The following is a 13,220-nucleotide window of genomic DNA, read 5'->3' as shown; positions in this document are numbered from 1 at the left end:
TTACCAATTTCCTTTCTCCCTCCCTTGTTTCAGTAAGAAACAAATTTTCACTGTTTCTTATCTTCCTCAGCTGGAGGAAAGAAAAAGCACATCTCTAATTTCCATTGGTTTTCCCTACCAATATTTTCTCTCAGAGACCCTGCTGGGTTTCTATGGATGGCTAATTTCTCACAGAATTTGCTGGCCATGCGGTAAAAGACAATTTGATATGACTTTTATAATTTTTAAAAGCCTAGGGAAACATTCATTGACCAAATATTTCACACATTTTGTAGGTTAAAAATAATTGCATATACCTCAAGTCTTCCTAGTCAACATACATGTACAAATATAAGGTCTTTTATTAAGGAAATGCCTCTTAATATCTGTCTCTTGTCTAAATGCTTCCTAGAAGGAACTCATTAAAAAGCTCTGGTTGTGTATTGATTGTTTTAGTTCATCTGGTTAATATTTTATTTTAAAATTACAATCTAAATTGCAATTGTGATCTGGAAAAGAACAGAAAGAGCATTTAAAAAAAGAAATAAAGTTATCAGTTTCTGGCCAGATGTATTCTGAAGATTTAATTTTCAAACATGAATCATTCACAAATGAACATCTAAGAAGACCTTTTTCACAATATACCAGAACAGTTCTGTATTGCCATAAGCCATGTAGAAATTGAAAGAGATAAGCAAAAGACTCTGACAGACAGCTGTAAGAGAAAGATTAAAAATGCTCATCATATATAAACTTTAAGTGGAGTACAGACTTTGCTACAACAAATCTGAACTTGTAGACCTTTGCATTTATCTAGAGTTAGAGAGTCTTTGCTTCTTTGGAATGCTTCTCATTTTATTAAGAAAGTTTTTTTCAGAATCTGAGGTGCTTTGTGATTAATTTTGAGGGGTAACTCAAAATGTCATTTTTTTCATCTATGGGAATTCTAATAATTTTGTTCCTACCTATTTTAAAGGTTACTTTTCACTTAGTGTTTTTGATGGCAAATAAAGATGAATTTTGAATGGTCAAAAGACTTCTGTCCTGTTGAATGCTATGAGGGAAGAGCTTGGAAAAAAGAAAACCTTTTGTTCATTATGAAAGAAAGTTTTATTCAAACATATATATCATAGATACTCCTTAGGAGCACTCCAGGTATAAAAGTATGAATAATTTGAAATATTCTGGTTATTTATGCTCAGTCTTCCTGAGCGTGGTACAGTTCTATTTAAATCCAGAAATATTGCCTTTTTTAGGAGAAATTTTATAATAGGCAAATGGAAAGTTTTCATCATATATATTTTGCAATATTGTAATGTAAAATATTTGGAAAGTCTTTCTACACATTCTTACATCACAAAAATGAGTGTGAGAGGCAGAGAAAAAAAGCCTACAGCTTTCAGAATTTTTCAGAAATTCAGAAGTTCAACACATTGTGTAGTGACATTTAGATGGAGTGTTTAAATGATTGAAACAAAGGTCATAACAGGAAGTGATGGTTTCTTCATTATCATGGCAAAATAAGTCACACAAGCAGAAGTGATCACATTTTGGGCATTTTAGATGCTGCAAATTTTGTCTTTCTCTACATGTAATGCATTGTATATATACATAGGGGTTTATGCAGGTTTGTATCTCCTGTGCACTATATCATATTCCTTTATGATATGTTTAACTATGATATTTTATGATGCTTTAACTACATATACATACTGATATATAATTTTAACAAAACCCTTTCACTTAGACTACAAACCGTCCTTTTCTAAAGACAGAATAGTCTGTTCTCATTTTGTTCATTTTTTCTCTGCCTATTCCTGCCTTTGGATTCTAGGTGGTGTCCTGGGTAGCCTCTTCATGCTACACTAATTGGAAGTCTGAGCTCCAAGTACTTTTCATCTTTTCATCTACCATCTGCAGTTTTCTGTCAACTGGAGCAGCCCCTCAGTTTTCTCATGTCTCTGAAAGCCATATGTAATCATCACCTAGGTTGAGATCCAGCAACAGCTTGACACCTACATTCAGATGAGTGTGCAAGACATATCTATCTTGGAATTCTAATCCATTAAAATAGAGTCAACACTGAATACGGAATGTGGAAAGTTACTCTGTTAATCAACCACAATTTAGGGTAATCTGAATAACTGCCTAGGCTCAGCCCATGTATTCCTCATGACCTTTCAGTGGTTGTCTTACTGGTGATCTATGAATCTATCCTGGTTGACTCTTCTTCAGGAAGGGGGTCACATAGATTTTATGATCTCTCTTCCATCTCCATGCATTTATCCTGGGTAACCACAAATTGCCTCAAATGGTACCAGATGGCTGTGTTTAGACAACTGAACCAAGATAGATCTTAGGGGTGTTAAAGGGAGTTTACAAATCTTTTAAACTTGAAGACATGACAAGTAAACAATAGATGCTTTAATCCAGAGTAGTCTTGCTCTCTCATCTACATCTCCAATTTACTAGGGGGTCCAAATTATTCTTCCACTTTCATATTTTACTAACACATGCCCTGGTTCCTAATGTGTTAAAATATTCATTGGAAAGGAGAACAGTAAAGGTAGGAAAAAAGGAGGAGGATTAGACACTTCTTGACCTTGGGACAAGAGACAGGAAAACAGATAAAACTCTGTGAGGGTTCACGTTGTGTTGTTAGAAAAAGCTCTTCCTAAACTGAACATGGAGAAAAGTCTGCTGCTTGCAAGCCTGGAACCAAAAGAGATTTGGGAGGATTGTTCACAAGGAAAGGAATAAATTGAGAAGTAATTAAGATTTAAGCTAATTTTGGTTCCTAAAACAACAAAATTTGAATGTATTTCTGAAAACTGTTGCTTAATTATAAATATTTTTTATTCCGAATTTGCTTTTAATTATTTATTGCTCGCATATTGGAAAATATACTGACATAATTTTGAAATAAAGTCAAGATAGTTTTAAATAGATATGTTATAAGAGTTTAAAAATTATTTTAAGCAATTAAAAATACAGTAACTTATTGCATTATATTATCAGAGAAAGCTCTTTTTGTGAACACTTGCCCTACAAAAAAGTAGGATAGGTTTCCACAAATATTCTTACAGTAAACTTGACTTTATAGTCTATGCTTGTGGAGAAAAAACAACAGATGGATCTCCATCTTTTAAATATTTTCTCTAACTCTTCATTTTCTTCTTGTAGCTTTCATCCATTTTATCTCTGGTCAACCAAGCAACTCTAAAAACAACCTAATTCATCTAAGTTCTAGATCTCCTTACACAGTAAATTCATACTCTGAATCATTCTTGAAACAACCTAATGTTTCCTGAATCTCTACATTAACTCATCACTGGGCTCAGTACTGAGGAACTTCATTTTTATTGTAGCACAGGTGAGGATAGCATGCTGTTTAGGGAAAAGGCAGCCCAGGGCTCCCAAACTGCTGTACTGCAGGCTGGATCACCACAAGGGCTGTTCCTTCCAAGAAAGCACAAATTTTACAGTGACCATGTCCATCCCTTCTGCTTATTTTCACTTCCAATCAGAACAAACTCAAATTTTAAAGTTGTTGAAATGAAATTATTTTCCTTTAGTAATACATGCTGATGGACATTTATCTTTCCCTCTTGGAAACCATTAAAATTATATCTAGGTATGCGAGCTATAGTTGTCAAATCTTCATTTTTCCCTCTCTTCCAGTGTAATTTTGCTTTTCTAACTGTATATTCTTTTGGTCAAGCTCACCCAATATTTTGACAATCTTTATGTTATATATCATAAAAAGTACATATATAAATACTATTGAATATCTTCCTACTGTTCTGCCTTGAGATGCTTTCTTTCTTTCAGTTTGCCTCTTACACATAGAAAGCAAAAGGAAATTGTTTTAATGTATAAGAAAAGTATTAAAAAAGCATGTGCTAAGGGAATGAGGAAATTTTTATAGACACATTGGAAGTACAACTGGTAATAAAAAAATTCAATCCCTCTCATTTGCACTACAGATATGCTCACAAGTATTAATTAAATGTCTCGTAATCTTGTTGTTGAATTACATAGAAATGTTTGCAGTATGTGCTGCAATTTCAGACATTTCATTCATAATAATAGCCAAATGGGATTAAAAAGGAACCGTTCAGCAGTAAAATAGCAATGACCAGTAGACTATTGTTATATACCAAAACTTCTGTAAAAAAAGCAAAAAGAATAGCGTTCACTTTTCTGCATAACAGGCTCAAAGTTACCAAATATTCCCCTGGGCAAGTGGATCATTCTTCTCATGACCTTCCTCTCATGTAACTTTAAGGACTAGAGGTGGAAGAGAAGCTGTAAAAATAATGTCCAACTAAACTAAGGTTCAGCTTAAGAAAGTTGAGGACATTCTAATGTGAAATGTAAAATGGTTAAAGCAAAAACTGATTCAATTTCTGGCTCTAGAACAGACTTAGAGTGTAATCATTAATAAGTATTTCTCTACTCCTTCAACTTGATTGTAGTATTTTTTAAAAGAAGATGAAACTTTACTTTCATAAAACTGAGATCTTACCACAATGTAAAAAAATATCAGAATAAGAAAATATTCTACACAATAAAAATTATTACATTACTTTAACATCATATTAATAGTAATTATATATATATATGTGTGTGTGTATATATATATATCCTCTAATATAAAAATTATGACCACAGATATTTAGTGTTCAGCTCTAGAACTGGTAGAAATACCCCTAAGATTTATGATGCTAGAGTAATGCTCTGATTTGCCCATATGATTAAAGACACTACCATCCCAGGTGTTGTATTACAAAGTTGATGAATGTCTCTCCAGACCTTCTTTCTTTTGCCCCTCTTGTAGCTGGAATAGAGGCTTATATTTTCTCTATTTGCTTAGAAGTACAATCATTTTAAAAATGCATAAGCTTGTCCTCATCATTTTAAAATCAAATGAGTTCAACTGTACAGGCCAAACACAAGATTAAGAAGCCAATTATTACATGTATTTTTGCACAGCAGGTGTAGATAGGAGATATTCAAGAGCCTTCCGCACACAATCCTGTGCCATGCACTACAGGATTACCCTGCTTGAGCAGGAAGGTTGGAGCAGATCACTCAGTGTGGTTCTTTCCAAGCTGACCCATTTTCTGATTCTGTGATATCCAACAGCTACAATTCACCAACCAGTTCTTTCACAAACCAGTGATGTTGTTTGTTGTTTAAAGAGTATCAATATACTCTTTAAGGAACGTAGTCGCTTTTAGTGATAATCTAGACTCTAACAATTGTAGGTGGCTCCTTTTGTCAGTTAGATGAAGGCTAGAAAAAAAGGATAATATAAAAAAAATTAGAGGAGAACCCAACATAACTGCTATATCTGCAAAATAACCTAACCTAAATAATCTAAATTACTCCAGAAGCCTTTGAAAATATTAATTATGTCATTTCTGTGTGTACAAGTTTGTTGAAAACTCGTCTATACTTTCATTCACTGTAGTACATTGACTATTTAGTCATAAATTTTCAAATGAAGAACATAGGAGAGGGGGGTGTCTATTTCGTCAATGTTATTCAAGGTTTATATGAACATGAAAGTAAGACTTGAAAGTTCACGAACGAACTATTCCACCAAGTACAAAGTGCAATACAGAAAACAACCAATTCTGCACTGAAGGATTTATGTAAACAGCTGTACTGAAGAGCAAAGAACAAAAGAAGTGATGGTATATAAGGGTCACAATAACAGAATTACATTAGTTTACAAGTATGGTGATGACCTAACATAGGATATTTTCCTCTGATATTTTCTTTCCTATCAGTATGTGGCCATGGCAAGGTGTATTTCTTTCTGTTGGCACAATCATAGAATATGCTGAGTTGGATGGAAGGCATGCTTCGGGATCATTAAGTCCAACTCCTGGCCCTGCACAGAACACCTCAAGAATTACACCATATGCCCAAGAGATTACTAGGCCATACTTCCCCCACTCAAAAAATTTTGAATATTAAAAGCTTAGGTAGAATTAAATGGGGTTTTGGCACATAGTTTTCACGCTGATCTTGTATGCTTGACAGAAGCATACATTGACTTTCAAAGACAAGAAGTACAAAGCAAAGATTACTGTGATCTAAATTCACCAAGGACTTGCAGAAAATTCATATGCCTGTATTGCAAAGTGTAATCTTCAAAATCCTCTCCTAACTTCTCAATTACTAAAGGATAAATGTCTTCTTTTAAACACCAAAGTCCCAAATACTTAGAGGCAGCTCAAATGCTTGGAACAGCCCCACACTGCCAGGGTTGCTGCCCTTACCTGCTGCCATCTTGAGCATTGTTTGAGCCCTCAGGGAAGTCACAGTTCATGTTGCAGCCTGGAAAATGTGCTGAATGCACCCAGACACCAGCAAACATAGGACAACTGCTACCAGTGGGAGGACATTTTCTACAGAACTATCCCTCCCTGTTTTACTGTCAATCCTAGTGCTCAGAAATCTCCATAAGATTTCTTTACTAATTTAAAATAGTTCTATCTTCTGACCCTTCCTTCCTCTATCTTTAGTTAATCTCACTGTGTTTCACAGGCAATAAATAAAACTTTAGTGTTCCTTTAGAAGGAATACACCATATCAGCTATTTTCCCCTTCACAATACTTCTACTAGTCCACAGGTGTCCAAAGTCTCCTTTTTCAATGACCTTACTGACATATTTCTAGCTAAACAAAGATCAACTGTTCTCATTTTAGGCTTAGCTCTTGTTGTTTCCATTTGAGATCTTTATCTCTACAGAGGGCTTTTATGCCTAAAATCTCACTTAATATTTGTTCTTTATCATGTGTCAGTTATACCAGCTCATCTAACCTTTTCCCTACATATCTAACTCAGCTTATTTTCAAATCTGAGACTACACTCATTCAAAAATACAGTTGTGCTTATGTGGGATGCCAGGACAGCATATGGAACTCCAGTTGGTGGACCAAGTTTTCAGAGAAGCCAGGTAAAACTACAAGACCAATATCCAACATGGAAGTTTAAACAAAAAAGAAAAACTGACTGATTTTATTCAACCAAGGTAAAAGGGAAGAAAGGAAAAAAGGAGGAGAGAAAGGGAGAAAGACAGAAAGAGATATATAGATATATAGATAGAGATGATAGAGATAGAAAGAGATAGAGATATAGATAGATAGATAGATAGATAGATAGATAGATAGATAGATATGATAAAGATAGATGAGACAAAGAAAGAAAGAAAGAAAGAAAGAAAGAAAGAAAGAAAGAAAGAAAGAAAGAAAGAAAGAAAGAAAGAAAGATGCCAAATTTTAGATCAATATGTGACTAGTTCTGAGATAAGGCTGTTTAAAGACAAATTTGCATGTGTTTAGCAAAGGCATGCATTAAAAGACGTTTCATTATCTTGATTCTATTTAATATGTAAGCTAGAGTTGTATTTTCACTTATATACAGTAATAAGGCAAACCATTATTTCTGTGTTTCAAATAGTCTTGCTACAGTTACTGTTTTCAAGTAGCAAATTTTACTGGTTTGGAACATAAAATTCTGCTCTAAATTACAAAAATTCCTGACGATTTAAAAAATGTCATTATTTTCAAATACAATATCAAACCGCATCTGTAATAGACAATACTTTAGAAATATTATTATTTGCTCAGGAGTTTAAAAACCTATTAGTATTTCCAGAATTTTAAATGTGTGAAAATGATTCTGTATGAATCAATACAAATAAAACTACTTTCAGGATTTGACAATTTCACTCTCTCCAAAGAAAACTGTTATTTAAGATAGTCTGGATAGAAATCTGCTGGGTTATATTTGTGTTATATTTGTTTGTCCTGCTGTTTCATCCAGCTGTATATTTGGGAAATTCATTTCAGTAGTATTGCAAAGAGATCTCTTGACAGAAAAAAAAATATCTCAAGAAGAGTTGGGAAAATAAACCTAGAAACATTTCAAGAGTAGCCTTACCATTACACAGTCATGATACACCTGTGACAAAAGCCCTGTCCCAACTGTTTTCTTTATTTTACTTCACATAAAAGGACATAGGATGTCAGGAGAAAATCTAGTACTTTCTAAATGGAATACAAGGGCTCAACAATAAAAGGAATTTTAATCAATCTCAATTCTATTTAATGTTTTAATATCACAATCCTTTTCAGTCAATTCACACCACAGAGTTAGAATAATCCTTTAATCAAAATAAACACACAATCAGATTAGAAGCATGGTGGCTGGCTACCATGACACCAAAGGAGATATATGTGATGGGGAAGCAGAACCAGAACAGGCTGTACACAAAGTGCTGCTGAAATCAGAGTATTGACTTGCACTCCCATTGGCACAGCAGGGAGAACATCATTGCCGAACAGACTTGCTATTAATTCTGTTGCCTGCATAGGTCATGGCAGTTAAATTAACTGTCTTTAGTGATATATTAAGTTCTCTAGGTTGGTGACAGATTTCGTTCCTCATCTGTTCTGAAGCTGACAGCAGCCATTTCCGCTTCTGCAAATTGCACTGAAGCTATAGACTTTGTGCGTATGACAGTGACTTTAAGTAGTGTTCTGGCTGACATACAGAATTCTCAGTTATTAAAAATAAAGAAAAAAAACCCAGGATCCATATGTGATTTATCACACTTCATAAGAGTGCTGATTGTGTCAATTTAAAGTCCTCTCACTGTATCTTAATGGACAAACTCAAGGTATCCTCATATTGTATAATAATATTTCACAGAATCACAGAATGAGTCAGGTTGGAAAGCATCACAGTGGGTTGTCTGGTCCAACCTCCCTCCTCAAGCAGGGTCATCCCAGACCATGTAGCACAGATTGCCTTCAGACAATTCTTGAATATCTCCAGTGAGGGAGACTTCAAATCCTCTCTTGGCAGCCTGTTACAGTGCACAGCCACCCACACAGTAAAGAAGCTTTTCCCCATACTTAGGTGTAACTTCCTCTACATTAATTCCTGTCCATTCTCTCTTGTTCCATTGCTTGGCACCACCTAGAAGAGCCTGGATCCATCCTTTTGGCACTCTCCCTTCAGATACTTATAGACACTTATAAGGTCCCCTCTCAGTCATCTCAAATCTGAGCAGGTCCAACTCTCTCAGCTTTTCCCCATAAGAGAGATGCTTCAGTGCCTAAATCATTTTTGTCACCCTCCAGTGGACCCACTTCAAGAGTTCCACGTCTCTCTTGTAGTGAGGAACCCAGAACTGGACACAGCACCCCAATGTGGCTACTAGAGTTAGATGACTCTGTATAGATAAAGCTAAGGGAAGAACTTCTTTGTTCTTCACATAATAAACCTACTCCCTCCCCAGAAAATACACACACACACACACGTAGTGTCCTTCAGCTAGTTTACCTCAGCCCATTCCTACCTATGTACATAAAAATCCCAGTTAGTCTTTTCAGTGCCTGCTCAGTAAAAATATCCCGACCTCAAGCAACAATCACATTTCCACATGCTATGTAGTTTTACATACTCATTTTTTTGCTTCATGTTTTTTTCATGACCTAAGTAACAACAAGACAACCAAGAGGAAATGATAATAATCTTCACAAGGAACAATTGACATAAGTTATTTTCCCCACATTTTCTTGTACAGTGTTTGAGTTTGCACAGGAAAAAAGGACTAGATAGTCAATGGGCTAAGAAACAATATGTTCAAGGGTTTTTTTTTTTCTTTCTAGGTCAACTCTCAGCTCATCCACAGGCTCCAGCAAAAATCCCTGAGGAACCTACACCTTGCCAGGATTTAGTAATGTTTTCTTTAAGCAAAGTGAGGAATATTTACTTTGTCATAATATAAGAGGACTTGCTGAAAATTCAGCTTTATTGGTTAGTTCATAAAACACCAGAGGAAAAAAGCACAGACCGTGCAAACACATGAGACAATTCAATTATGACTAATAACATCTGTTGAAACATTGGTGCCACATAAACTGAATTCTGGCACTGTAGACAAGATATAAACATTGCAAACCTACCAGATAACATGATTATGGAACCCACCATGTTTTAATGATGCTGCATAGTAATAAATCATTCTCTAATAGTACAAAATTCATCTTCATGAAAATAAAATAATTAATCTTTAATCCTAAAAACTCAGAAACTACCAAAAGTTCATTTTAATACAATAGCTTGAAATAAATTTTTAAAAAATATTAAATATTCTTAATCTACTTCAGCTTCAAAGAGTGAAAAAATAGTGCTGGAGATTTTTCCTCCTAATATTATTAGGCATCAGCAAGTTTTAAATGTCCGAAAACTGACCAAATTCTATCCTTCATCTCAAAATTTTGAAGAATAAATATGGATATAATAGATGTCAAAGGTTAACAGCTTTCCTTCAGGAAGGAAGCTTCTTAAATAGATGTTTAAAATTATACCTTGACACAAGTTACATTGACCTGATTATAAGCACAGATTTTTACTCAGCTTAATGCAATACTTAGAACACTTGGAAAAAAAAAAAAAAAAAAAACCAAAAAAGGAAGAAAGAAAAAGATTATTATGGTTCTGAGGTTTTCATGAATAAATAAAGATACAATTAATAAATTTTACTACACATTGGAAGCATACAATGCCAGACTATTATATAAAGGAATCCTATTTATGTAATTATATGGGTGTAAAACAACCCTAGAAAAAGGTTTAGTAGAATAACAGAAGAGGATGAGAGATCTCCATACAAAATTGAAACTTACAGTCACTTTATGCTCTATAGTATTAAAAGAGAAGTGTAGAGATTGTGGAGTGTATTTAAATTACATCTCAACATCTCTAGAAATTTGATAAAAGCAGGGGTTTTTATTCTCTGTTTCACTCTTCAGAGTGAAAACTTCCTACAAAGAAGTTTTCTGCTTTCTGCGTTATACTCTCTGATGGAATATATGCTTCTTTTGTGCCAGGGAATTCCCTCCAACTGGCTTCAAAGCTGGCCCATTCTAAATGTAACAAGGATGCCAATAGATTTGCAATTGGCTCATGAATGAAAATCAAAGTCATACCTCAGGCGCTATAAAATTTTTGTTTGAATAACACACTATCTACACCAGAACTTCTTCATAGAATGAAAAATGAAGGAAAATTTAAAATGTCCCCCAGTACAATAAAGCACCTTCTTTACAGGGCAACGCTAAGAACTCCATTCTTATCTGAATGATTTTAAAAGTTCTATTTTCTGCATACTAATTACAGTGAAACATCTTACGTAAGGAAAACAAACCAGAGTGAGATAGTTTAATTGCTAACAGTGTAAATTGAACTCAAAATCCTTCTATGAAGGATCATAGTCAGATTCACAAAGTATCATTTAATGCCGGTTTTTAATTTCTCACATCTTCAGAAAAGGTTGGAGGGTTTTGTGTGCACGAATAAAGTATAAAGAAAGGTTACCATGAAAATACTGATCCAGAATATGCTGTATCCACATACATTTGTTTGGAGAGGTAAATATGTACATATTTACCTTTACTTTTGGAAACATATATATAATTTAAAAAAAAAAAATTGCCTGAGAATAATTTTGAGACTGCATGGATTGTCTTTGATAACTTGATTGTATATAGTACATAAACATCTTATGAAGAGAAAAAAAGTGTGTGCTGTTTCAAAAAATACTATCATCTCAGAAGATGAGACACAGAAGAACAGTAAAATCTTAATTTCTATCTGTAAGCAGTTTTAATTATTACTGCCATTTTAGCTGATAAGAGATTTAGCATCCATTATGAAAAGTACTGCAAAAAGTAACAAAGGGAGAAAAGACCAGTGGAACAGCTGTTTTGTGTTAGAACCTTATCTCTGAGATCAGGTGGTCAGTGAGCAAAAGTGATTTATATCACCTGAGATGAGCTGTGGTAACCTTGACTGTGTTTGATAGAGTGGATTAGTTAAAGCCAACTATCGATGTACATTTGAATCTGTGTAATCAGATTGGTTTTGAGGTAGTTGTAGAGAGCAATAAGCTCACTCCTGAGCCTTCTTTTCTCCACGCCAAACAACTCTTCAGATGCTTCTCATAAGAATGAAATATCCTGGCTTGCTAAATCTGACATTTCTGTTATCTTGAAATAGTGGAGAAAACTCTGCTGTCATTTAAACTGTTTGTCAACTTGAACACATCCTTAATAATATTTATTAATAAATTTGTTTATTAATAAAATAGTTTATTCAGAAATGTCACCCTGAGGACAATAGCTGTACCTAGAATTTATAATATACTCACTTACTGTAGGTTATTAATTCCTAAGACTTGGTTCTTGGATATATTTACATTGCCAATAGTAGAGACACCGAAGAACTTGAGAAAAACACTGTTTTATTTTAAAAGAAAATTGGTAATGAAATTCATCAGATCTTCATCAGACCTAGGATGAAATTCACCAAAAAGAGGAGGAAGAAATAATCAGTTAGAGCACTGATGTAGAAAGTGAGATGTATATGGTCTAGTTTGAAAATTCCTTGGCTTATGTAAAATATATATCAGTGTCTTGAACCTGTGCCTTCCACTATCCAACTGGAGTCTCCCAAGCAGTGGATCTCTCACATCTTTCTGATGTTATTTTTCGTTATTAATATAAAATGGAAATAAATGCTGAAATATCAAAAATTTTCATTAAATTAATTTCTGGTTTGCTTGTTTGTTTCTTTTTTTTTTTTTTTTCCCCAGTAACTGCAGCTGACCATGCAGTATCTCTGTCTTAGAATGGAGTATGAACTGATTTGATTGGTTTTGGATGCCTGCTTCCCACATGAGTATATTAGTCAAGAAGAAAAGATAAGACACTTTTTAATGCAATACTGACATTCGGATGAAACAGATCTAAAAATGTCTCTGGAAAGTTTGAATTCAAAATAAAATGAAAGAAAGTCAATATCCTTGTTATCCAGTTACTGTGCAATATCAATCATTACTAACCATTGAAATAACTTAAAACAATTTGTTGTTTTTTTTCTTGACCTGAAATAGTCATGGTTTATTTTGTTCACTTTATTCTACTGGTTCAGTGATAACACAAGATTCTACAGACATCAAATGAACTCACAGGAAAGTAGAATAAGGACAAAATGCAGTGACTTTCAAGTAATTTCAACTAAACATGAAAGAAAATGAATGACACATCAAAGCATCAGCTTCAAAGACACTCCCAGGTGGCCAATTTCAGAATACGTGTCACAGAAATCTTACAATAAGGTGTTTGAACTTTTCTATTCAAGAAATTTTTAA

The 13,220-nt window shown here is 34.1% G+C and overlaps 1 long non-coding RNA gene across 4 annotated transcripts in view; it reads left to right on the top strand.

The window, feature by feature from the left end:
- LOC148225382 (uncharacterized) overlaps positions 1-12,867 on the top strand; it is a 37,989-nt gene extending 25,122 nt beyond the window's left edge. For 3 of the 4 annotated variants that reach the window (XR_015806594.1, XR_015806595.1, XR_015806591.1), the window contains exon 5: positions 9,676-12,867. This is a non-coding gene — a long non-coding RNA (uncharacterized LOC148225382). The remainder of the gene's footprint in view (positions 1-9,675) is intronic. The other variant, XR_015806592.1, reaches the window with a different exon arrangement.
- Positions 12,868-13,220: the final 353 nt, after the last annotated feature.

This window comes from Sturnus vulgaris, chromosome 1 (genome assembly GCF_052056855.1).
Source record: "Sturnus vulgaris isolate bStuVul1 chromosome 1, bStuVul1.hap1, whole genome shotgun sequence".
NCBI classification, from domain to species: Eukaryota; Metazoa; Chordata; class Aves; order Passeriformes; family Sturnidae; genus Sturnus; species Sturnus vulgaris.
The sequence above is the reverse complement of the archived record's forward strand: the minus strand, read 5'-3'. Positions and strand labels throughout refer to the sequence as shown.